Genomic DNA, 23,436 nt, shown 5'->3' on the forward strand with positions numbered 1-23,436 from the left:
TGGGAAGGTAGAATGCTCCTTGGATAAGAGGCTTAATTCTATTAAGATTTTTCTCAGACTTTATACTTTTCTCAGATGTTTCGGGGTTTTTTTGTCCTGATGGCAATGTCATAATACACACAGAAGAAGGGGCGTGAGGGGGATTATTTTATTTTATTTCATTTCATTTCACTATTATTTACTGAGCTCCTACTATGTGCCAATCACCATGCTTGGACCTGGGGATACAGTCATGAGAAAGGTGGCAATGAGTCTTCCCTTTGTGGGGCTCATGGGCCAGCAGCAGTGGCAGACAAGTGGACCATAGTGTGCCAAGGGTTCCAGGAGGGTCCCCCAGAGGGAGGGAACCAGGCTTTTCAGAAGTAAGAGGGATTTTTCTTGAGGTTGATAAACTTGACCAGGCGCGGTGGCTCATGCCTGTAATCCCAGCACTTTGGGAGGTTAAGCGGGGGCGGATCACCTGAGGTCAGGGGTTCGGGACCAACCTGGCCAACATGGTGAAACCCCATCTGTACTAAAAATACAAAAATTAGCCAGGCATGCTGGTGCGCGCCTGTACTCCCAGCTACTCAGGAGGCTGAGGCAGGAGAATCGCTTGAACCCGGAAGGTAGATGTTGCAGTGAGTTGAGATCATGCCACTGCACTCCAGCCCGTGTGATACAGACTTCATCTCAGAGAGAAAAACTTCATACAGATTTTACATACATATGATTAAAATAAAACTGCACATTGAAAGGACTTAGGAGTCTCCATTCCTAGTCATTAAGCCTGAGATTGGCAATAAAATTGAAAGGAATTCTTGAGAGGTTTTGAAAACACAGTGTTCTGAAATCCCCCGAGTTTCTTGGGAATACCATTTCCCCAGGAAACATAATCGTATAAATCCACTCTCATGGTTACTGATTGTTCTCTTACATTTTCTTTCTTTCTTTTTTTTATTTTTGAGACAGAGTATTTTTTGAGATGGAGTCTAGCTCTGTTGCCAGGCTGAAGTGCAGTGTCGCGATCTCGGTTCACTGCAATCTCCGCCTCCTGGGTTCAAGCCATTCTTCTGCCTCAGCCTCCCGAGTAGCTGGGATTATAGGCATGTGCCACCACACCCAGCTAATTTTTGTATTTTTAGTAGAGACGGTGTTTCACCATGTTGGCCAGACTGGTCTCGATCTATTGGCCTCATGATTCACCTGCCTCTGCCTCCCACAGTGCTGTGATTACAGGTGTGAGCCATCGCACCCGGCCACATTTTCTTTTCATTTGTTGTTATACCAATTGTGTTTCCTTCTTTTCTTGAGAAGTCATCTTGCGCTGCTGTCAGGTAATTTCCTTTCTTCTGGTTATGCATTGAATTGTGTCCTCACAAAAGACGCTGAAGTCCTAATCGCCAGTACCCGTGACTGTGACCTTACTTGGATCACCTTAACAGACCATCAAGTTAAGATGAGATCATGAGGGTAGGCTCTAACCTAACACGAGGTGTCCTTAAAAAAAGAGAAATTTGGATGCAGAGATGGACATACATAGGTAGAAAATGGCATGAAGACACAAGGAGAACCATCTCCAAACCAAGAAAGGCCCGAGCCTACCAGAGAGTAGCAGAGAGGAATGAAACAGATTCTCCCTCACAGCCCTCAGAAGGAACCGACTCTGCAGACTCTTTGACTTTGAATTTCTAGTCTCCAGAACTGTGAGACAGTTTCTGTTGTTTAAGCCACCCAGGCTACAATACTTTGTAATAATAGCAGCCCCAGAAAACTAGTACATCTTAGCTAATGTGTAAGGTCCTGGTAAGCATGACAGAAGTTGTATCTGTAAATACACTCAAAGGCTAGTGGCTGGTGTATTAGTCTGTTCTCACACTGCTATAAGGACATACCTGAAACTGGGTAATTTATAAAGGAAAGAGGTTTAATGGACTAACATTTCCACATGGCTGGGGAGGCCTCACAATCATGGCAGAAGGCAAAGGAGGAGGAGGAGCGAAGTCACCTCTTACATGGCGGCAGGCAAGAGACCGCGTTCGGGAGACCTGCCCTTTATAAACCATCAGATCTTGTGAGACTTATTCACTATCACGAGAATAGCATGGAAAAGACCCACCCTCATGATTCAGTTACCTCCCACCGGGTCCCTCCAGTGACATGTGGGGATTTGTGGGAGCTGCAATTCAAGATGAGATTTGGGTGGGGACAGAGCCAGACCACATCAGCTGGTAGATACTTGTCATCTTACTGCAATGTAGGCTTCAGCTTGTGAGTCATCAACATGGGGCTCTCTACCCAATGATGACAGCTCTTCAATGATTGTGGATACTTGGCTACATAGGGTGAATGGGACATAGGGAACATAGGGAACATCTGGGACATAGGGATGGGCAAGATGTTCCGTCTCGGGAAATAGGGAGCATCTGATTATAACCACGCAGATACAGAGGACTTTCTACCATTATATGAGGGCCATGGAAAGAGCCATGTGTTCAGATAGCAAGAGAGCCAAGAGAGGTTCTAAGGAGAAGGATTAGGTCAGGGAATTCTGGGCAGAAACTGCCTGAGATCCAGCCTCCCACAAACTTCCATCTTTAAAGATTTTCCGTCTTTATTTAAAGATGGAACATACTCATATCCAATATATAAAAAGAACTGGCCAGGCATGGGTGGCTCATGCCTGTAATCCCAGAACTTTGGGAGACTGAGGCAGGTGAATCACCTGAGGTCAGGAGTTCGAGACCACCCTGGCCAACATGGTGAAACCCCATCTCTACTAAAAATACAAAAATTAGCTGGGCATGGTGGCACATGCTTGTAATCTCATCTACTTGGCAGGCTGAAGTGGGAAGATTGCTTGAACCTGGGTGGTGGAGGTTGCAGTGAGCAGAAATTGTACCACTGCACTCTAGCCTGGGCAACAGAGTGAGACTCCATCTCAAAAAAATAAAAAATAAAAATAAATAAATAAATAAATAACTCCTGGCTGGGTGTTGTGGCTCACACTTGTAGTCCCAGATCCTTGGGAAGCCAAGATGGGAGGATTACTTGAGGCCAGGAGTTCAAGACCAGCCTGGGCAACATAGCCAGATCCTATCCTAAAAAATTAAAAATAAATAAATAAAACAAAATTAGCTGGGTGTGGTGGCACACACCTGTAGTCTCAGCTACTCATAAGGCTGAGGTGGGAGGATTGTTTGAACCCAGGATGTGGAGGCTGCATTGAGATATGATCATGCCACTGCACTCCAGCCTGAGTGACAGAGAGAGAACCTGTCTCTAAAAAAAATCTAAAAAAGGAACTCCTACAAATCAATAAGAAAAAGGGGGGGCGGAGCAAGATGGCCGAATAGGAACAGCTCCAGTCTCCAACTCCCAGCGCGAGTGACACAGAAGACCGGTGATTTCTGCATTTTCAACTGAGGTACTGGGGTCATCTCTCTAGGGAGTGCCGGACAATCGGTGCTGGTCAGCTGCTGCAGCCTGACCAGCGTGAGCTGAAGCAGGGCGAGGCATCGCCTCACCTGGAAGCGCAAGGGGGAAGGAAATCCGTTTTCCTAGCCAGGGGAACTGAGACACACAACACCTGGAAAATCGGGTAACTCCCACCCCAATACTGCGCTTTAAGGAAACAGGCACACCAGGAGAATATATCCCACACCTGGCCGGGAGGGTCCCACGCCCACGGAGCCTCCCTCACTGCTAACACAGCAGTCTGCGGCGATCTATCCGCAAGGCAGCAGCGAGGCTGGGGGAGGGGCGCCCGCCATTGCTGAGGCTTAAGTAGGTAAACAAAGCCGCTGGGAAGCTCGAACTGGGTGGAGCTCACAGCAGCTCAAGGAAACTGCCTGTCTCTGTAGACTCCACCTCTGGGGACAGCCCACAGCTGAGGTCCAATACGGGAAGCAGCGGGGGCCGGTGCAGAGGCGAACGACTCTGTCTGACAGCTTTGGGAGAGCCGTGGATCTCCCAACACGGAGGTTGAGATCCGAGAACGGACAGACTGCCTGCTCAGGTGGGTCCCTGACCCCTGAGTAGCCTAGCCAGGAGACATCCCCCACTAGGGGCAGTCTGACACCCCACACCTCACAGGGTGGAGTCATCCCTGAGAGGAAACTTCCAAAGGAAGAATCAGACAGGTACACTCACTGTTCAGCAATATTCTATCTTCGGCAACCTCTGCTGCTGATACCCAGGCAAACAGGGTCTGGAGTGGACCTCAAGCAATCTCCAACAGACCAACAGACAGTCCTTCTGACTGTCAGACGGAAAACTACCAAACAGGAAGGACACCTATACCAAAACCCCATCAGTACGTAACCATCATCAAAGACCAGAGACAGATAAAACCACAAAGATGGGGAAGAAGCAGGGCAGAAAAGCTGGAAATTCAAAAAATAAGAGCGCATCTCCCCCTGCAAAGGAGCGCAGCCCATCGCCAGCAACGGATCAAAGCTTGTCAGAGAATGACTTTGACGAGATGAGAGAAGAAGGCTTCAGCCCATCAAACTTCTCAGAGCTAAAGGAGGAATTACGTACCCAGCGCAAAGAAACTAAAAATCTTGAAAAAAGAGTGGAAGAATTGACAGCTAGACTAATTAATGCAGAGAAGATCATAAACGAAATGACAGAGATGAAAACCATGACACGAGAAATACGTGACAAATGCACAAGCTTCAGTAACGGACTCGATCAACTGGAAGAAAGAGTATCAGCGATTGAGGATCAAATGAATGAAATGAAGCGAGAAGAGAAAACCAAAAGAAAAAGAAGAAAAAGAAATGAACAAAGCCTGCAAGAAGTATGGGATTATGTAAAAAGACCAAATCTACGTCTGATTGGGGTGCCTGAAAGTGAGGGGGAAAATGGAACCAAGTTGGAAAACACTCTTCAGGATATCATCCAGGAGAACTTCCCCAACCTAGTAGGGCAGGCCAACATTCAAATTCAGGAAATACAGAGAACGCCACAAAGATACTCCTCCAGAAGAGCAACTCCAAGACACATAATTGCCAGATTCACCAAAGTTGAAATGAAGGAAAAAATCTTAAGGGCAGCCAGAGAGAAAGGTCGGGTTACCCACAAAGGGAAGCCCATCAGACTAACAGCAGATCTCTCGGCAGAAACTCTACAAGCCAGAAGAGAGTGGGGGCCAATATTCAACGTTCTAAAAGAAAAGAATTTTCAACCCAGAATTTCATATCCAGCCAAACTAAGTTTCATCAGTGAAGGAGAAAGAAAATCCTTTACAGATAAGCAAATGCTTAGAGATTTTGTCACCACCAGGCCTGCCTTACAAGGACCCTGAAGGAAGCCCTAAACATGGAAAGGAACAACCGGTACCAGCCATTGCAAAAACATGCCAAAATGTAAAGACCATCGAGGCTAGGAAGAAACTGCATCAACTAATGAGCAAAATAACCAGTTAATATCATAATGACAGGATCAAGTTCACACATAACAATATTAACCTTAAATGTCAATGGACTAAATGCTCCAATTAAAAGACACAGACTGGCAAACTGGATCAAGAGTCAAGACCCATCAGTCTGCTGTATTCAGGAGACCCATCTCACATGCAGAGACATACATAGGCTCAAAATAAAGGGATGGAGGAAGATCTACCAAGCAAATGGAGAACAAAAAAAAGCAGGGGTTGCAATCCTAGTCTCTGATAAAACAGACTTTAAACCATCAAAGATCAAAAGAGACAAAGAAGGCCATTACATAATGGTAAAGGGATCAATTCAACAGGAAGAGCTAACTCTCCTAAATATATATGCACCCAATACAGGAGCACCCAGATTCATAAAGCAAGTCCTTAGAGACCTACAAAGAGACTTAGACTCCCATACAATAATAATGGGAGATTTCAACACTCCACTGTCAACATTAGACAGATCAACGAGACGGAAAGTTAACAAGGATATCCAGGAATTGAACTCATCTCTGCACCAAGCGACCTAATAGACATCTATAGAACTCTCCACCCCAAATCAACAGAATATACATTCTTCTCAGCACCACATCGCACTTATTCCAAAATTGACCACATAATTGGAAGTAAAGCACTCCTCAGCAAATGTACAAGAACAGAAATTATAACAAACTGTCTCTCAGACCACAGTGCAATCAAACTAGAACTCAGGACTAAGAAACTCAATCAAAACCGCTCAACTACATGGAAACTGAACAACCTGCTCCTGAATGACTACTGGGTACATAACGAAATGAAAGCAGAAATAAAGATGTTCTTTGAAACCAATGAGAACAAAGATACAACATACCAGAATCTCTGGGACACATTTAAAGCAGTGTGTAGAGGGAAATTTATAGCACTAAATGCCCACAAGAGAAAGCAGGAAAGATCTAAAATTGACACTTTAACATCACAATTAAAAGAACTAGAGAGGCAAGAGCAAACACATTCAAAAGCTAGCAGAAGGCAAGAAATAACTAAGATCAGAGCAGAACTGAAGGAGATAGAGTCACAAAAAACCCTCCAAAAAATCAATGAATCCAGGAGTTGGTTTTTTGAAAAGATCAACAAAATTGACAGACCGCTAGCAAGACTAATAAAGAAGAAAAGAGAGAGGAATCAAATAGACGCAATAAAAAATGATAAAGGGGATATCACCACCGACCCCACAGAAATACAAACAACCATCAGAGAATACTATAAATGCCTCTACGCAAATCAACTAGAAAATCTAGAAGAAATGGATAATTTCCTGGACACTTACACTCTCCCAAGACTGAACCAGGAAGAAGTTGAATCCCTGAATAGACCAATAGCAGGCTCTGAAATTGAGGCAACATTAATAGCCTACCCACGAAAAAAAGTCCAGGACCAGATGGATTCACAGCTGAATTCTACCAGAGGTACAAGGAGGAGCTGGTACCATTCCTTCTGAAACTATTCCAATCAATAGAAAAAGAGGGAATCCTCCCTAACTCATTTTATGAGGCCAACATCATCCTGATACCAAAGCCTGGCAGAGACACAACAAAAAAAGAGAATTTTAGACCAATATCCCTGATGAACATCGATGCAAAAATTCTCAATAAAATACTGGCAAACCGGATTCAGCAGCACATCAAAAAGCTTATCCACCATGATCAAGTGGGCTTCATCCCTGGGATGCAAGGCTGGTTCAACATTCGCAAATCAATAAACGTAATCCAGCATATAAACAGAACCAAAGACAAGAACCACATGATTATCTCAATAGATGCAGAAAAGGCTTTTGACAAAATTCAACAGCCCTTTATGCTAAAAACGCTCAATAAATTCGGTATTGATGGAACGTACCTCAAAATAATAAGAGCTATTTACGACAAACCCACAGCTAATATCATACTGAATGGGCAAAAACTGGAAAAATTCCCTTTGAAAACTGGCACAAGACAGGGATGCCCTCTCTCACCACTCCTATTCAACATAGTGTTGGAAGTTCTGGCTAGGGCAATCAGGCAAGAGAAAGAAATCAAGGGTATCCAATTAGGAAAAGAAGAAGTCAAATTGTCCCTGTTTGCAGATGACATGATTGTATATTTAGAAAACCCCATTGTCTCAGCCCAAAATCTCCTTAAGCTGATAAGCAACTTCAGCAAAGTCTCAGGATACAAAATTAATGTGCAAAAATCACAAGCATTCTTATACACCAGTAACAGACAAGCAGAGAGCCAAATCAGGAATGAACTTCCATTCACAATTGCTTCAAAGAGAATAAAATACCTAGGAATCCAGCTTACAAGGGATGTAAAGGACCTCTTCAAGGAGAACTACAAACCACTGCTCAGTGAAATCAAAGAGGACACAAACAAATGGAAGAACATACCATGCTCATGGATAGGAAGAATCAATATCGTGAAAATGGCCATACTGCCCAAGGTGATTTATAGATTCAATGCCATCCCCATCAAGCTACCAATGAGTTTCTTCACAGAATTGGAAAAAACGGCTTTAAAGTTCATATGGAACCAAAAAAGAGCCCGCATTGCCAAGACAATCCTAGGTCAAAAGGACAAAGCTGGAGGCGTCACGCTACCTGACTTCAAACTATACTACAAGGCTACAGTAACCAAAACAGCATGGTACTGGTACCACAACAGAGAAATAGACCAATGGAACAGAACAGAGTCCTCAGAAATAATACCACACATCTACAGCCATCTGATCTTTGACAAACCTGACAAAAACAGGAAATGGGGAAAGGATTCCCTATTTAATAAATGGTGCTGGGAAAATTGGCTAGCCATAAGTAGAAAGCTGAAACTGGATCCTTTCCTTACCCCTTATACGAAAATTAATTCAAGATGGATTAGAGACTTAATGTTAGACCTAATACCATAAAAACCCTAGAAGAAAATCTAGGTAGTACCATTCAGGACATAGGCATGGGCAAGGACTTCATGTCTAAAACACCAAAAGCAACGGCAGCAAAAGCCAAAATTGACAAATGGGATCTAATTAAACTAAAGAGCTTCTGCACAGCAAAAGAAACTACCATCAGAGTGAACAGGCAACCTACAGAATGGGAGAACATTTTTGCAATCTACTCATCTGACAAAGGGCTAATATCCAGAACCTACAAAGAACTCAAACAAATATACAAGAAAAAAACAAACAACCCCATCAAAAAGTGGGCAAAGGATATGAACAGACATTTCTCAAAAGAAGACATCCATACAGCCAACAGACACATGAAAAAATGCTCATCATCACTGGCCATCAGAGAAATGCAAATCAAAACCACAATGAGATACCATCTCACACCAGTTAGAATGGCAATCATTAAGAAGTCAGGAAACAATAGATGTTGGAGAGGATGTGGAGAAATAGGAACACTTTTACACTGTTGGTGGGATTGTAAACTAGTTCAACCATTATGGAAAACAGTATGGCGATTCCTCAAGGATCTAGAACTAGACGTACCATATGACCCAGCCATCCCACTACTGGGTATATACCCAAAGGATTATAAATTACTCTACTACAAAGACACATGCACACGTATGTTTATTGCGGCACTATTCACAATAGCAAAGACTTGGAATCAACCCAAATGTCCATCTGTGACAGACTGGATTAAGAAAATGTGGCACATATACACCATGGAATACTATGCAGCCATCAAAAAGGATGAGTTTGCGTCCTTTGTAGGGACATGGATGCAGCTGGAAACCATCATTCTTAGCAAACTATCACAAGAAGAGAAAACCAAACAACGCATGTTCTCACTCATAGGTGGGAACTGAACAATGAGATCACTTGGACTCTGGAAGGGGAACATCACACACTGGGGCCTATCAGGGGGAGGGGGGAGGAGGAGGGATTGCATTGGGGAGTTATACATGATATAAACGTTATGCACATGTACCCTAGAACTTAAAGTATAATAAAAAAAATAAAAAATAAAAAATAAATAAATAAATAAATAAAAAATAAAAAGGCAGATAAGCCATACTTCACAAAGATGTATACTTCACAAAGCAACATATCCAGAATGGTCAATAAGCGTATGAAAAAAGTCTCACTTTCATTAGTCATCAGTGAAATGCAAATTAAAACCTCAATGAGACACCATTTCAATAAAACTTTATTTACAAAGTTGTATATATCTATCAGCATGGGTAAAATAAAAGATTTTCTAAGTATCGTCAAGGATATGGAACAACTGGATTCTCCTACATTGCTGGTGGGAGTATAAACTGAACAACTCACTTTGGGAAAGTGTTTGGCAGCACCTTCAGAAGTGAAACATGCATCTTCTATACATCTATATACACCTGTATGATACATCCGTGTGTGTGCATAAATATAAACATATACACTATACATCTATAGCATGGATGTCCACCAATGGACATGTACAGTGATATTCATAGCAGCTTGATCCAGAATAACCCCAAACTGGAAAAACCCAAGTGTCCCCAAACAGGAAAATGGACAAATGAATTGTGGTGTATTCTTTCAACGGAATATTACCCAGAAATAAAAAAGAATAAACTGCAGATACACACAGCTGCATGGACGAATCACATAGGCATTATGTTGAGCAAAAGGAGCTAAACATGGAAGAGAACATACTGTCACATGACTCATGCATGAAGTTCAAAACTAGCAAAACTAGTCTTTCATGAGATTAAGTCAGAATAGTAGCTATCTGGAGGGATGGGGATGTAGTATTGACTGGAAAAGGGCGTAAGGAAACTTTCTGGGGTGTTAGGGATGTTCCAGATCTTGATCTGACCTGGGAAGTGGTTACATGGTTGTACACACATGTAAAAATTCACTGAGTCATATACTGGAGATTTGTGAACTTTGTAAGTAAGATATATATTTCAATAAAAAATTTAACATTAAAAATATTACAATAGATTTGAATAAATGGGGGAAGTTTCAAAAAAGCAAAGTTACAGATTGCATATGTAATGTGATCTGAACTCCATTAAAAATTCAGGGAAAAAAAATGGAAAGAAAATCTGTGGAAAGGCTGGGCACATAGGTTTACGCCTATAATCCCAACACTTTGAGATTGACTTGAACTTCTGATTGCTTTGGCCCAGGAGTTCAATACCAGCCTGGGTTATATGGTGAAACTCCATCTCTACAAAAAAATACAAAAATTAGCCGGGCATGGTGGCACATGCCTGTAGTCTCAGCTACTCAGGAGGCTGAGGTGGGAGGATTGCTTGAGCCAGGAGGCGGAGGTTGCAGTGAGCCAAGATTGTGTCAGTGCACTCCTGGGTGTGGGAGCAAGACCCTGTCTGACACAGACAAAAAGCAAAAGAAAGAAAATTGGCTGAATAATTAATAGTGGTTTCTGGATGGAGGGATTGTATTTCCATTTCTCAATAGATTTCAGTGTTTTCTGTTTTCTCTGATGTATGTATCTTATTTCCATATCAGAAAAATTGAAATGAGAGAAACAATCACTGAATTGATTTTGGCATAATTTCAGGGAATTGTAAATCAAGTTTGACATTTTAGGGGTGAAATAGCAATTCAGAGATGGGCAAATTTAGAAGGCCTCACAGAGGGGTAAACCTGAAGGGGAACTGGAACAGCATTTTGGGAAGGATATGAATGAAAGCAGGAATGGGGGATGGTCAAGGAACCTTGTGTGATGTTTCCGTTGGCCTGCGTTCTTCAGCCTATGCTGGTCTGACTTTGTTTCCATCTAGTTCATGAGTTCTGCAGTCCCCTCTGTGGGCCTTCAAGGATGTACTAGCTTTTTCTTACACTCTGTCATGGTGATTTAAAACCATTTATGATTTTTATCCTTAACAAGCTCTTTTCCTAGCCTTCTACATTTTTAGGCATTACCATTTGCTCTGTTCTCTATTTTGAGGCTGCCTTTTCTTCCCTGCTGCACCATATGCCAATGTGAGTTTAAAAATTAATTGTGCCAAGCCATTCTCTCCTCCCCAAAAATAAATAAATAACCCCAGATCCCCCTTCCCTTCCGCCACAACACACACACGGAGCTCCAAATGATCCATCTGTCCTATTGAAGATAACCCACTTCATCCTGAGGCAGGCTATTTTTGTTTGCTTTGTCTTGAAAATTCCTATATTGTAAGCGTTAAAAAGTACATTGGTTTCCATCAGAAAATGAAAAGGAAAGCACTTTGTTCTCCTGTTTCATACCTATTGCAGGGCTATGCACAAAGAAATGCTCAATAAATGCTGATTGAATTGCCTTGATGCAGATCATGGTCTGTGCCACATTTCAGATTTTTCTGTGCACATTTTTACTGATGATTGCACATTTATAATCATAAAATGGATTATGAAAGGGGTAATATTCCCTAGAATCCAATATTTTCTTGATCGGTTTTTTGCAAATCTGTATCCTTTTAGGTGAGTTTAATTACCAAATTTTCAAATTCTCTGTGGTATCCAAGGATGGCTGGAAGCCTTCTGTGAGTGCTGTTTGTTTTGTTTTCAAACTGCTTCTGTCCCTTTCCTTGATAGGGTAAGTAATAGCATTATGCTGTGTTACTGGAAATTTTAATCAATAAAATGTACATGTCTTTAATTAGGATGCTAGGAAGTACTGCTGAGTTTGATCATTTAGTTAATGCAATGAGCTAAGAGGCTCAAGCATTTATGTGCACAGGGTCAATTTGAGTAAATTTGAGCCTAGATGGGCAATTTTCACATTTTTCCAAGATAACCTAAATGAAAGATTCATTTTAAGGTCCAAAGTTAATAAATGTTTGGGAAAGCAGTTCTCCTGAAACAGACATAGAAATGAGGGAGACTAGCTTTGCTTTTAAGAAGTTCACAGTTCAGTGATTCCTTCTCTCTTTCATGTATGCCTGTGGCTCAGCTCTCACCTCTGGGTGAATGGATACTACAAAAGCTATTCCTCCTGCTCTGACTTTCCGTGAGGCCTAGAGCAGCATTCTCAGCTGCCTGCTGGACACCACTTCATGGATGTTCTGATGACCTCTTAAGCTTCTTATTAGATCTGAAATTAGCTCATTTTTACCTCTTTCTACCAAAACACATTATCTTTCCTGTGTTTCTTATCTAAATGGCTCTACTTTTTTGCAGTCTCTAACCTTTGGGATTCTTTTTGATGCCTCCCCTTTCATTGAAGGTTGATTTCAAGCTGGCCATGGCAGTGTGTACCCGTAGTCCTAGTTACCCAGGAAGCTTAGGTGGGAGGATTCTGTGAGCTCTAGAGTTTGAGTCCAGCCTAGGCAACGTAGCAAGACCCCATCTCTTAAAAACTATATAAATAAATGAAAGAAAGAAAGGTTGATTTTCCCCTTATCAAGTATCTGTGTCCTTTTTCTTCCGGCCATTTGTCTATTAGGGCTGTCTCCTATAAACTGTGCCCATCCTCAGTTTGACTGGGAATATGTGAACCCATGTAAGAAGGGAATGGCCCAGTGGGGTACTATCTATTCGTGAGATGATCTTAGATCTTGTTTTCCTTATCTACTAATATCCTTGTCTCACTCCACTTGTCCCTTGGTCATCAAACTTACCCATCTCTCCTCCCACCTCCACCTAAGCTGGGTGTTCTTTCCTTTCTTCCTCTTCCCAAATGCTGATGCATAATTGACTACTTCCTCATTTACAATTTTTTATTAAGTATTTGTAGAAACAACTCTTCCAATGGATTCCCTCTCCCAAGCACTGCCCCCTTTCAATTTGGTGCAACCTGAAGTCTGCCCATCCACTAGTACTGCCCACCTTGAAGGAACCCCAACCATACCCCCTCCCAGTCAATGACATGGTGTCAACATTGGCATGCTTTGTGACTCCAAAGGTAGACATTGCATTTGTTCTCATTTCCAAAAGCTCATGGAATGGATGTTTACTGCAAGGTAATAGCACCCAGATGATGATTTCTAACACACTGGAGAGAAGTGATTATTTTTGCATTGGGATACATGCTAGAGGTAAAACCCAATGGGGAAATAGGGATGAATCTCAAAAACATGCTGAGCGAAAGAAGCTGGGGTGAAAGGGTATATATTGGATGGTTCTATTTATATGAAGTTCTGGAATGTGCACAAAGTGATAGAAATGGCAACAGTGGCTGTGGTGTGAGGGCAGGGATTGACTGGGAAGGAGCACAGAGGAACTTTCTGCAGTGCTGGAAGTGTTCTGTATCTTGACAGATGTGTGGTTTACATAGGTGAATGCATTTGTTAAAACTCATCAAATTGTATACTTAAGATCTATGCTTTTTGCTGTATGTAAATTATACCTTAATTTAATAATAGAAACACAAAAAAAAAATTTAAAGGGAAAAATTGCAGAGTAAAATGTGTAATAGTATCCTACTAGTGGTTAAAGAGAAGAGACTGTATGTGTAGGAATAAACAAAATAATATGATAGGGAGAGGAGCAGACATGCTTTTGTATTTGTTATCAGGAAACATTTGCTTTGGAAGTGCTACTATTTAATATCAGACACTGTTTTTGAGAATACATGGTCACTTTTGCAGTGGTTCACAGCAGATTAAAATCTGATTTTAGAAATAGGAAGGTATAGATTTTCTCTGTGGAAACTTCCAATGCTTCTAAAAATCTTGCACCCTGCTGCCTTCCCTCAGTACCCGAAATAAATCACAACTGTTTGGTTTAAGTTTGGTAAGTAGGAGGGTTTAAATCACAGCTTTTATAATAACTAATATGTGGATCCCAGACTGATAGCCTACAGGCCATGGTAGGCCTGTGAACATGTTTTGTTCTGTTTTGTTGGAGAGTGGAAACATGGACAGTGGTCCTTTTTTCTTTTTATGAGTTGCAAATCTTTGAAACTTGGGAAATTTCCTGTAAAAATGTGAACGTCTGGCAATATCTGGCTGGCTTGCATTCTAAAACAATAATTGCTTGGATCTGAGTACTGGCTCCTCCCTTTATAAAATTAAGATATAATTTACTTTTTATATATCCCGCCATTCACAGTTATCTCAGGACCAATCTACTGCCTCCATTAAAAAAAAATTCTACTCTCAGTCCTGTTTTGATTTGCAACCTCTGGATTAACATTTATGGAGCCCTTTCTATGTACCAGGAACTATCAAGGATATCAGGAACTATTTAGTATATACATGAGGAAGATATTCTTTTATCTGTTTTACAGATGAAGTAACCAAGCTTCAATTAGAACCCACCGGAGGTTGCTCAGTAGCAAGTAGCCAAACCAAGATTTGAACTAGGTATTCTTACTCCCAGAATTACTGACCATGTTGTTGTTTGTTTTTTACTTTTAACTTTAGTTTCATCTATTGTTGAGCAAAAATTTAGTACTTACCTCTGGTTGAATTCTGATTAGTTTCTTTGTGATTTATTTCGGTAGAATAATCCCTGGTCTCCAAACACTATTGATTTTGCATTACTAGCAATAAAAAAGAAAAAAAATGTGTAATATGTGTGTATATTATTTATTGGTAAATAATAAACTTGGGCTGTATTACCATTATGTACACTTTTAAACATATAGGTATTTAAAAGTCTTAAAGAATAAGAATATATATGTATATATTCCAGAATTTTCTCTCCACACTGCAGAAAATTATGTTGTAGGTATTGCACACCCTATCTTGGCAGCCAATAGATTAAGTGATGCCTGGACAATGATTCTGCCCGAAAGCATTTTCATATCAGAGACTGCCAATTTTGTACCCAATAAATTGTGCCTTCTAGATAAAGGATTCAGGAGAAAGGTCACCTGATTTGCCCACACTATGGGAAGACAGCAGAAAGTTCTCCATTGTTAGAAAGGTATTGTCCCTCTGTAGCCGCATTTAAACGATTGTATTCTAAAACCTTCTATAACTGAACTCCAAAATAGCCAAAGGCATCTTTTATTCCTGTTAAGACCTGGGATTCCCCTTTGGGGAGCTTAGGTTCTTTTCAAACATCTAATTTTGACTGTGGATTTAATGCAGAGAAAAGCAGTATCCTCCCAGGTCTCAGTTTCTCAGTCTGAGATGTGGGGGCTCCATCTCACAGGACTTCTGCTATGATTAACAAATTTGTGGTTTTAAATACTTGGACCAAACAAGCACTGAGAGAGGCTGTTAATACTGAATCAGCGTGAAATGTATTTGTGGATCCGTGCCAACAGTTTTCCCAGAATTCTGGTGCTCTAAAGAAAGAGTGACAATTGAGTATGCTTTTAAAGGCTTGCTTTGCACCTGCTCAAAGGTCACGCCGTGCTCTCTCTCTAAATAGAGTTGTTTATATGTGGAAGGATAAGTTTTTCTTTCTAGGAGCTTCTCCATGTCCTTTGACTTCCTTCCCATCAACTTGTATGATCTAAGTGAAGCTTTATTCTGGAGCATCCTCTGTTTGGAATGTTCTTTTCTGCCCTCCTCTAACCTCCTTATTCCCTTGGTCAGTCCGTCTTCAAGGCCCAGATGGAACACCAGATTCTTCACAATCCTACCAGCACCAGGGTGACTTAATCTTCCCCTCTCATGCTCTTTCAAAAAATCAGAGCGCAGCATCTAGTGAATGCGAGGGAGCACATTTGACACACCCCTTGTGGACTGAAAGCCTTGTGTGTGTGTGTGTCATCATTGGGAATGCAATAGAAATACATAAAGTTGTTCATGTAAAATGTGAAACATATGCCACATCTCTGTTCTGGAACATTTTCTTTTATTAAGAAAGAAACATTAGGCCATGGCTCATGCCTGTAATCCCAACATTTTGGGAGGCTGAGGCGGGCAGATCACCTGAGGCCAGGAGTTCAAGACCAGCCTGGTCAACATGGTGAAACCGCGTCTCTACTAAAAATACAAAAATTAGCCAGGCATGGTGGCACACACCTGTAATCCCAGCCACTTGGGAGGCTGAGGCAGGAGAATTGCTTAAACCCAGGAGGCAGAGGTTGCAGTGAGCCAAGATTGCACCACTGCACTCCAGCCTGGGTGATGGAGCGAGACTCCGTCTCAAAAATAAAGTAAAATAAAAAATTTTTTAAAAGAGAGAAACATTAAAAAATTTAAAAAGACAGAAAATTAAAAGAGATCATTAACCATATCCCCAAACTCTAAGTCAAACCCACAGACTTTTACTGCTATAACGATACACTGGCATGGTATTTACCAAGTTGCACTGTAGTTAGGCACGCCCATGCCTGGTTTCCTGCTAATGTGTGTGCTCTTTGTGGACCGCTACATTATTCATCATTAAGGCTGCTGTCACCTGGCCCATCCTATTGTAGGCACTTAATGAATGTTTTAGTTAGCTCACAGTCTCAAAGGATAGAGAAGGGCCTGACACTGATTTTAACCCAGTCTCCTGTTCTATTCCTTATCTAGCTTACATATTTCTTGTGACCATAAACTATAGGAGGTTCTGTGAAGCTAAAGCTGAAGTCCACAGGTGAAAGATCTCAAAAAAGGAAGCCAGTGAGTGAGAAGCCCTGATAATAGCATAGTCAGAAAATAGATTATCTGGGGTACTGGAGATTTCCTAGTAAATTGACAGTGAACATGAGGTTTGCCAGAGTGAGTCAGAGCTTTTCAGTGTTGAGAGAGACGAATTATAAATACTTCAAACGGTGCCATTAGAAACGCTTCCCTCTGCATTTTTCCTCCTGGGAGAGCCACGGTGGGGAAGCTGGAGCAGGCAGGCACCGTGCACCTGCTCCAGGGTCAGCACCTCTGTCAGGGGAGGTGCAGAGAAATGCTGATGCTGGGGTTTCTGGTTCTACACTCAGCTATTTATCCCACTAGCAAGGACAGCCTGTCTCCTAATTACCAACTACTGGGACAGCTTCCTATGTCCACAGCTGGCCAGGGCCTCTCGGGCATGTGCCTGCCACTTAGTGCCTTCCAGTTCAGTGGCACTTAGATATGCTCTAACCAGGAGGATGATAATTGTATCTTGCAGCTGTATATGTAGTATAGCAGTTCTTAGACACCATGGTATAGAATGTGTACATTTTCCTCTTCTAGCAGAGCATTAATAATGGCCAGAGTGTGTTTTGTCTTTTATATCTGCCTTTTCAAGTATTGGCTACTCACATTTCACAGTGACTTATAGAGAATTATCAAATGTTATTTATAAGGCATTGAGTACCAAGTATGTACAGAGCCTCATGCAAAGGAAACAGGGTGACAAAGGCAAGACTCCTGCACTCCAGCAGCTTAGCAGCTGGCAGGAGAAATAAGACAGTCTATAGGTAACCTTATTACAAGGCAGGATTGTAAATACCATGGGAGAGCTGCTGTCTGGGGACAAGATAGGAAGAAATTGATTCTAATCAGAGTGATTCTGGAAGCCTGTTTGGAGGAGGTAATGTTTGGGCTGCATTTTTAAGCACAGGTAGATTTTCAGAAAGTTGCAATGAGAAGGAGGTTGAGGAATTTCAGGAAAAGCAAAAGAAGCATGGGCAGGATGAAGAGCTGTGTTGAGGGCATGGAGAAGGTTTGGCTGCTGACAGTCTACAGCCTGGTGGCTGGTGATGTGTGGGCAGCACCTTAGTGCTCTGATTCTGCAGAGGAGATTCATGGGAGAGTCTTGTCTAACATATGGAGTTGGAGCTCAGGGGGTGCCTGTGACCCCACTCTGAGCTGATCTTCATCTGTGGCTGCTTTCTTGAAGGCATTCCAAGCCTGCCTCTCATTGCACTTTGGGAACATTGCCTATGCAGAGTATTGTCAGAGAGTAATTTGAGACACTTGATGCCTGTTAAACTAATTATGCTTCAGTCCTCAGAGTGCCGTGGTGCTCTCAATCCTGAATGCTCAGCAGATTTTATGTAGTATCTGAATTATTAATAGAGAAGATATGGAAGAGGGTGTTTGGCTGCTTGTTCCATTTTGAGCAGGTCTTGGGCAAGTGGCATTACGGGAAGAGAAGCAGCTGCATGCAGAGGGATGGAGGAAGCAGGCCTTCCAGAGGAGACCTGCCCAGACCGGAGCCTGTGCCAGTATGCTCAGAAAATCACAGCCTGCTTTGGAGGGATGGGTAAGACCCCTTAAACATTGGGCTTTGCAGAGAAGATGCCCAGGGCTGACCATGCAGAAGGACTGAACTTTAGGACTTGCGGGAAGCAGGGAGCAGGGATAGCCACTGCTGAGCAGGAGAACCTCAAATGGGCCGAGTCGTCGCTACCTGGAAGTCCAATTGCACCCCTTTTTCACAGCCTTCCCACTTAATCTGTTCTGTCTAGCAGCAAAGATCATCCTGACTTGTGAGCAACTGCAGGTGTTTTTGGAAGGCATGCCAAGGTCTTTTTGTTTGTTCATTTTGATTAAAAAGCAACAACAAAAGTGAAAAGTAACCCCGTTAGCATTGATGAGGCCACAGGCTAACTGCAGACCATTTCCTTAGCAAACTAAATTCCGTAAATATTCGCATTGTAAGGTGGCAATTTGCTCTCTGACAAAATTTTATTCTTTAGTGAGAAGCAAGTAGATCCTAGCAGATGATTTAAGCAGGGAGGGGACACTTGTCTGCGAAAAAGACTTAAATCACTATATAGAATAAAGTCCATGTTCATTTGTGGAGAACCACTGGGACTGATGAAGAAAGACCAGTAATTGAAGCATCTGTTCCCCGAGCACTGTGTAGCCCCAAAACGCCTGGCTTTGGGCTGGGGCTCATCACATCAGGTGTTTATTGAGCTCCTACAGCGTGCAAAGGTTGGGTGTCCTCAGTGCCCCTTGGTGAATTTTCCCACTGATGGTTCATTTTCATAATTTATCATAGAAGAGCTTGAGTAGGTACAGTGGAACTGCTTCTAGAAAGATTAGGAATTTCCTATCTGATAAGATACACAGGCCAGCAAAATCTTGGGCAGAAGTTGAACATTTGTAATTATAATTAGCTTTGTAATGTGGTGCATTGTGATATCATATCATAGAACCATAGAAACGGTCACAAAACCCACTGCACTCCTTTGTGATTGCTGTGACTGTAGTTTCATGTGGGCTGTGGCAGAAGGAAGCGATGAAAGACCTGAATCCACTGGTGCTTCTTTAGGGTCTTCCCCAACTGTACTTTCCTGCGTGAAGAGGTTGCTGTCAGGCAGGTACCACTGCAAGTCTATTTTTAAGGCTGGAGGCTTGGCCTCTGCTAGGTATTTAACTGGAGCCATGTGGAGGAGGGTAAGTGAAAAGCCCTGAGCACTTGGGGAGTGGAACCTAGTTCACAGGTGTCTGCAGTCACTGCTGCCAGCATCTGAACTCTCATCCCTCTCCACTGCCTGAGAATGGAGTCAGCTCCCCTCACATCGATATGTAGTTCGATTGTCTTTAAAAGCAAGCAGCCATTTGTTGTTCTCATTAGCCGTCTTTATGATCCATATGTAGTTTACTTTGCATCCTGACCTAAAATTAACAAAACTTATCAAAATTCTTACGTATCATTCCATTATTGAATAAGAATTTATTTTTTCCCTTTTGCAGTCTCTTAGAAGACAGTTGCATCTTGAACTAAATATATGGATCTGTAAACTTGTAAAAAAAAAAAAAATTTAGGAGTGTCCTGTGTATGCTCTGCAGATATGATGGCTAAGCATTGAGGTAGAGTTAATGCAGTGGAAATAGTTTTTGTGGGCAATGCTTGACGAGTTTAGGGACCAAGAAAGCAGAACAACTTTGTTATGGAACAGTTACCTTTTTTCCAGGTCAGGAAGATGCTGGATTTGAAGGATATAATCTCTTTTCTGTCCAAAGTCTATGTTCGTGCGTTGTTACTGTGTTCCAGAGCCTGCCTTCAAAGTGGCTGCATCATGTGTCACTGTATAAACGCATCTGTATTTCACAAGAAGACCATGTAAATACATATAAGCAAGTAGCTGCTCAGGTTCTCAGTTTCAAAGAGCAGAGCTCTAGGAAACCAAACAAGAAAGAATTAACAGTGAAAGGCAGGGGTTTCCACACTACAATGTTTATTAGAAAACACTCTAGAAGAACCTGGTAGGGCTGAGGTGGCCCTCAGGGATCTCCATCTTAAACAAATTGGCCCATAAATCACATTTTAGGAAATATGTTTTTTTTTTTTTTTTGATGGATGAATGCCACTCTTTTTTCCAGTTGTATATCTTTTCGTTCTTTTTTTTTAATTTCAGTAGTTTTGGAGGGAACAGGTGATGTTTGGTTACATGGGTAAGTTCTTTAGTGGTGATTTCTGAGATTTTGGTGCACCCATCACCCCAGCAGTATACACTGCACCTAATGTGTGGTCTTTTATCCCTTACCCTCATTTTGAGAAACATTGATAGAACATCTTACATTGCGTATGCGAAGGTTCTTCAAAATAGGCAAGCAGGGAAAAGAACACGTACAGATTGTTTTACCTGCTTTGTAAACTGTTTTTAGAGGAAGACTTTGGAGGTTGGTGTTGGGCCTAATTCCCAGAATTTTGGAGCAGAAATTTTGAGGTGTGACTTCGGTAGTGGTAGAAGTCCCATGTTCCCACTTTCCCCAAGTCCACCGCAGTCTGAGTGCCTCTAGACAGCATCTGTTTCTTTCATTCCCACCGTGCTTCCCATTGGCATAGAATAATTCCAGCCAATTGGAATTCTTAGGTTCTTGAATTGTGTTGCCAATAGTTGAGGAACTAGTAACAAAAGAAGCAAGAATTTCCTTTCTCTGCTTCATCTGCCTGGGGCCTTTGTGGAAGGACCTGACTATTGGATAGGAAGAGTCATGGTGTGGAAATCGGAAGTCCTGGCTCCACCCTAGGCTTTCTGCATTGTCCTGAGAAAGTCACATCTTCTCTGAGACTTACCTTCCTCATCTTAAAGGCTGGCATAGATCAGTGCTTCCTGAGTGCTGGCACTAGTCTGGGAGAATGTTTAGAAATGTAAATGACGAGTTAATGGGTGCAGCACACCAACATGGCACATGTATACCTATGTAACAAACCTGCACATTGTGCAATATACCCTAGAACTTAAAGTATAAAAAAAAATAAGTAAGTTCTTGACCCCTACGTGCAAGAATCCCATATATATATTTTGTATTTTTTCAAAAGTTCTACAATTTTTTTTTTTTTTTTTTCTGAGACAAAGTCTTACCTGGTCACCTAGGAGTACAGTGGCATCATCGTAGCTCACTGTAACCTCAAACTCCTGGCTCAACCAATCCTCCTGCCTCAGCCTCCCGAGTAGCTGGGACTATAGATGCATGACACCACACTTGGCTAATCTTTTAATTTTTTTTTTTTTTTTTTTTCTGTAGAGACAGAGTCTTGCTATGTTTCCAGGGCTGGTCTCGAAGTGGCCTCACGCAATCCTCCTACCTCAGCCTCCCAAAGTGCTGGGATTACAGGCGTGAGCAACAATACCGGCAGATGGTTCTTGTGCGCAGCAATATTTGGGAGCTACTGGACTAGATTACCTTTGATGGCCTTGTCAGCTCTATAGCTCTATTCTAGGGTTTTAATAAAAAGAAATTTATATTAGAACATAATAGCCCAATGACAGGAGAAGGAGTGTGAGTTTATTCATTTTGGCTTGTGACTTTTGTATGGTTGTAGACGGTCACATACGGTCACATATTGTACTGCATCTTACTGTGTGGATGTTAAAGAGTAAAGGATAATTACCAGGGGTTGTCCTTTTTATAGCAATACATTTATTCTGTGAAGATCCTTCTAGCTTGTGGTTTTGTGAAAAGCTGAAGCTACCTACATGTTAATTCTGTCTCCATCATATGATTCTGCCATCAAAGAAAACCCCTGAAACAACTTTAAGACAGTAAACACTGGCTTAATGGAATGAGACAGAAGGATTTTCCTGGTACTGAGGGGAGGGGTTCCCTTCTAGAAAATGGAAAGGAAATGATTGTTTGCTATGGCTGAGAGCTGGATTTGTTACAAGTTAAAGCTGAGGATCTTTAATCGAGCCTCCCCCACCTCCACCTGTGAGATCTGAAATACTGGAGAACTTGGAGTTATTACCCTGGGATTTTTCTGATAGACATTTTTAGATTATACAAAATATGTGTATATATCCCTAGCCCCATTCTCAGTACTCTTACCAGATGATACTGAATATTCTAGGAGTATTTGCTGGAGAATTCTTGTAGATATTACAGCTATATTCTTTCTCTTGTTCTGGATATTAATCTGATGTTCAAATATGCATTCATGTCTGAGACTGACAGTCTGGAGTTCCTGGTAGTGGCTGTTTTTATACCTAATTGTCTGACTGAGAATATGGCACCCTAAGCTCTTGAGGGTAATCACTTAAATACATCTGCCTTAATCTTCTTTGCTGGGCAGTGAGAAAAGGAGACAGTAAGGAGCCAGGGGAACAGAGAGAGTTGTGGGCCAGCTCCGCTCCTTGGGCCCCCGCTGCCCATTTCTCATTTCTTGGAAATCCATGCCAAGATGCCTGCCTTCCTTGGTCTAAAGTGTCTGGGGAAATTGTGCAGCTCTGAGAAAAGCAAAGTCACCTCATCTGGGAGAACCAGTGCCAGGGGTTCGAACAGAAGGAGACTGATTGTTGAGGACCGGAGGGTCTCTGGGACCTCCTTCCCCGCTCACAGGCGTGCCACTGTCACCCATTTGCTGTATCTCTGTCCTGAGGACTACTGCCCACGTGGGCACTTATGTAACAGCGTTGATCCTTTTGGTAAGTAAAATAACCCTCTCTGGACGTGGTTTTGTGTTTTGTGATTGGCGTAATTAAGAGAGTACTATCCAGATCATTCTTCCATAATATGTTCTTCAAAGGAAACACTATCCTTAATATATAATTAATGGGGGTGAGGGTGGGAGAAATGGAGAATGTAACATAAGTACAGCTATGGAGCTAAATTCTGAGGATATTTTTGTCCAGGATTTTATGATCTTCAGTAACAAATGTATTTCTTTCCAAACTTGGTAGGAATAACTATCAGTAATAGGAAGTATGATGGAAAAGAAAGATCTCTATCTGTAGATGCTATTATTTCATATGACAAAGGATGAATGGAAAGAAAATATTCAAGGCGGGAGATAGAGGCTAG

The 23,436-nt window shown here is 41.9% G+C and overlaps 1 protein-coding gene across 21 annotated transcripts in view; it reads left to right on the forward strand.

Annotated features, from left to right (window-relative positions):
• Window positions 1-23,436, forward strand: part of ABLIM1 (actin binding LIM protein 1) — a 353,609-nt gene that overhangs the window by 95,865 nt on the left and 234,308 nt on the right. The window lies entirely within an intron of this gene.

This window comes from Trachypithecus francoisi, unplaced genomic scaffold, assembly GCF_009764315.1.
Source record: "Trachypithecus francoisi isolate TF-2019V2 unplaced genomic scaffold, Tfra_2.0 Contig01579, whole genome shotgun sequence".
NCBI lineage: Eukaryota > Metazoa > Chordata > Mammalia > Primates > Cercopithecidae > Trachypithecus > Trachypithecus francoisi.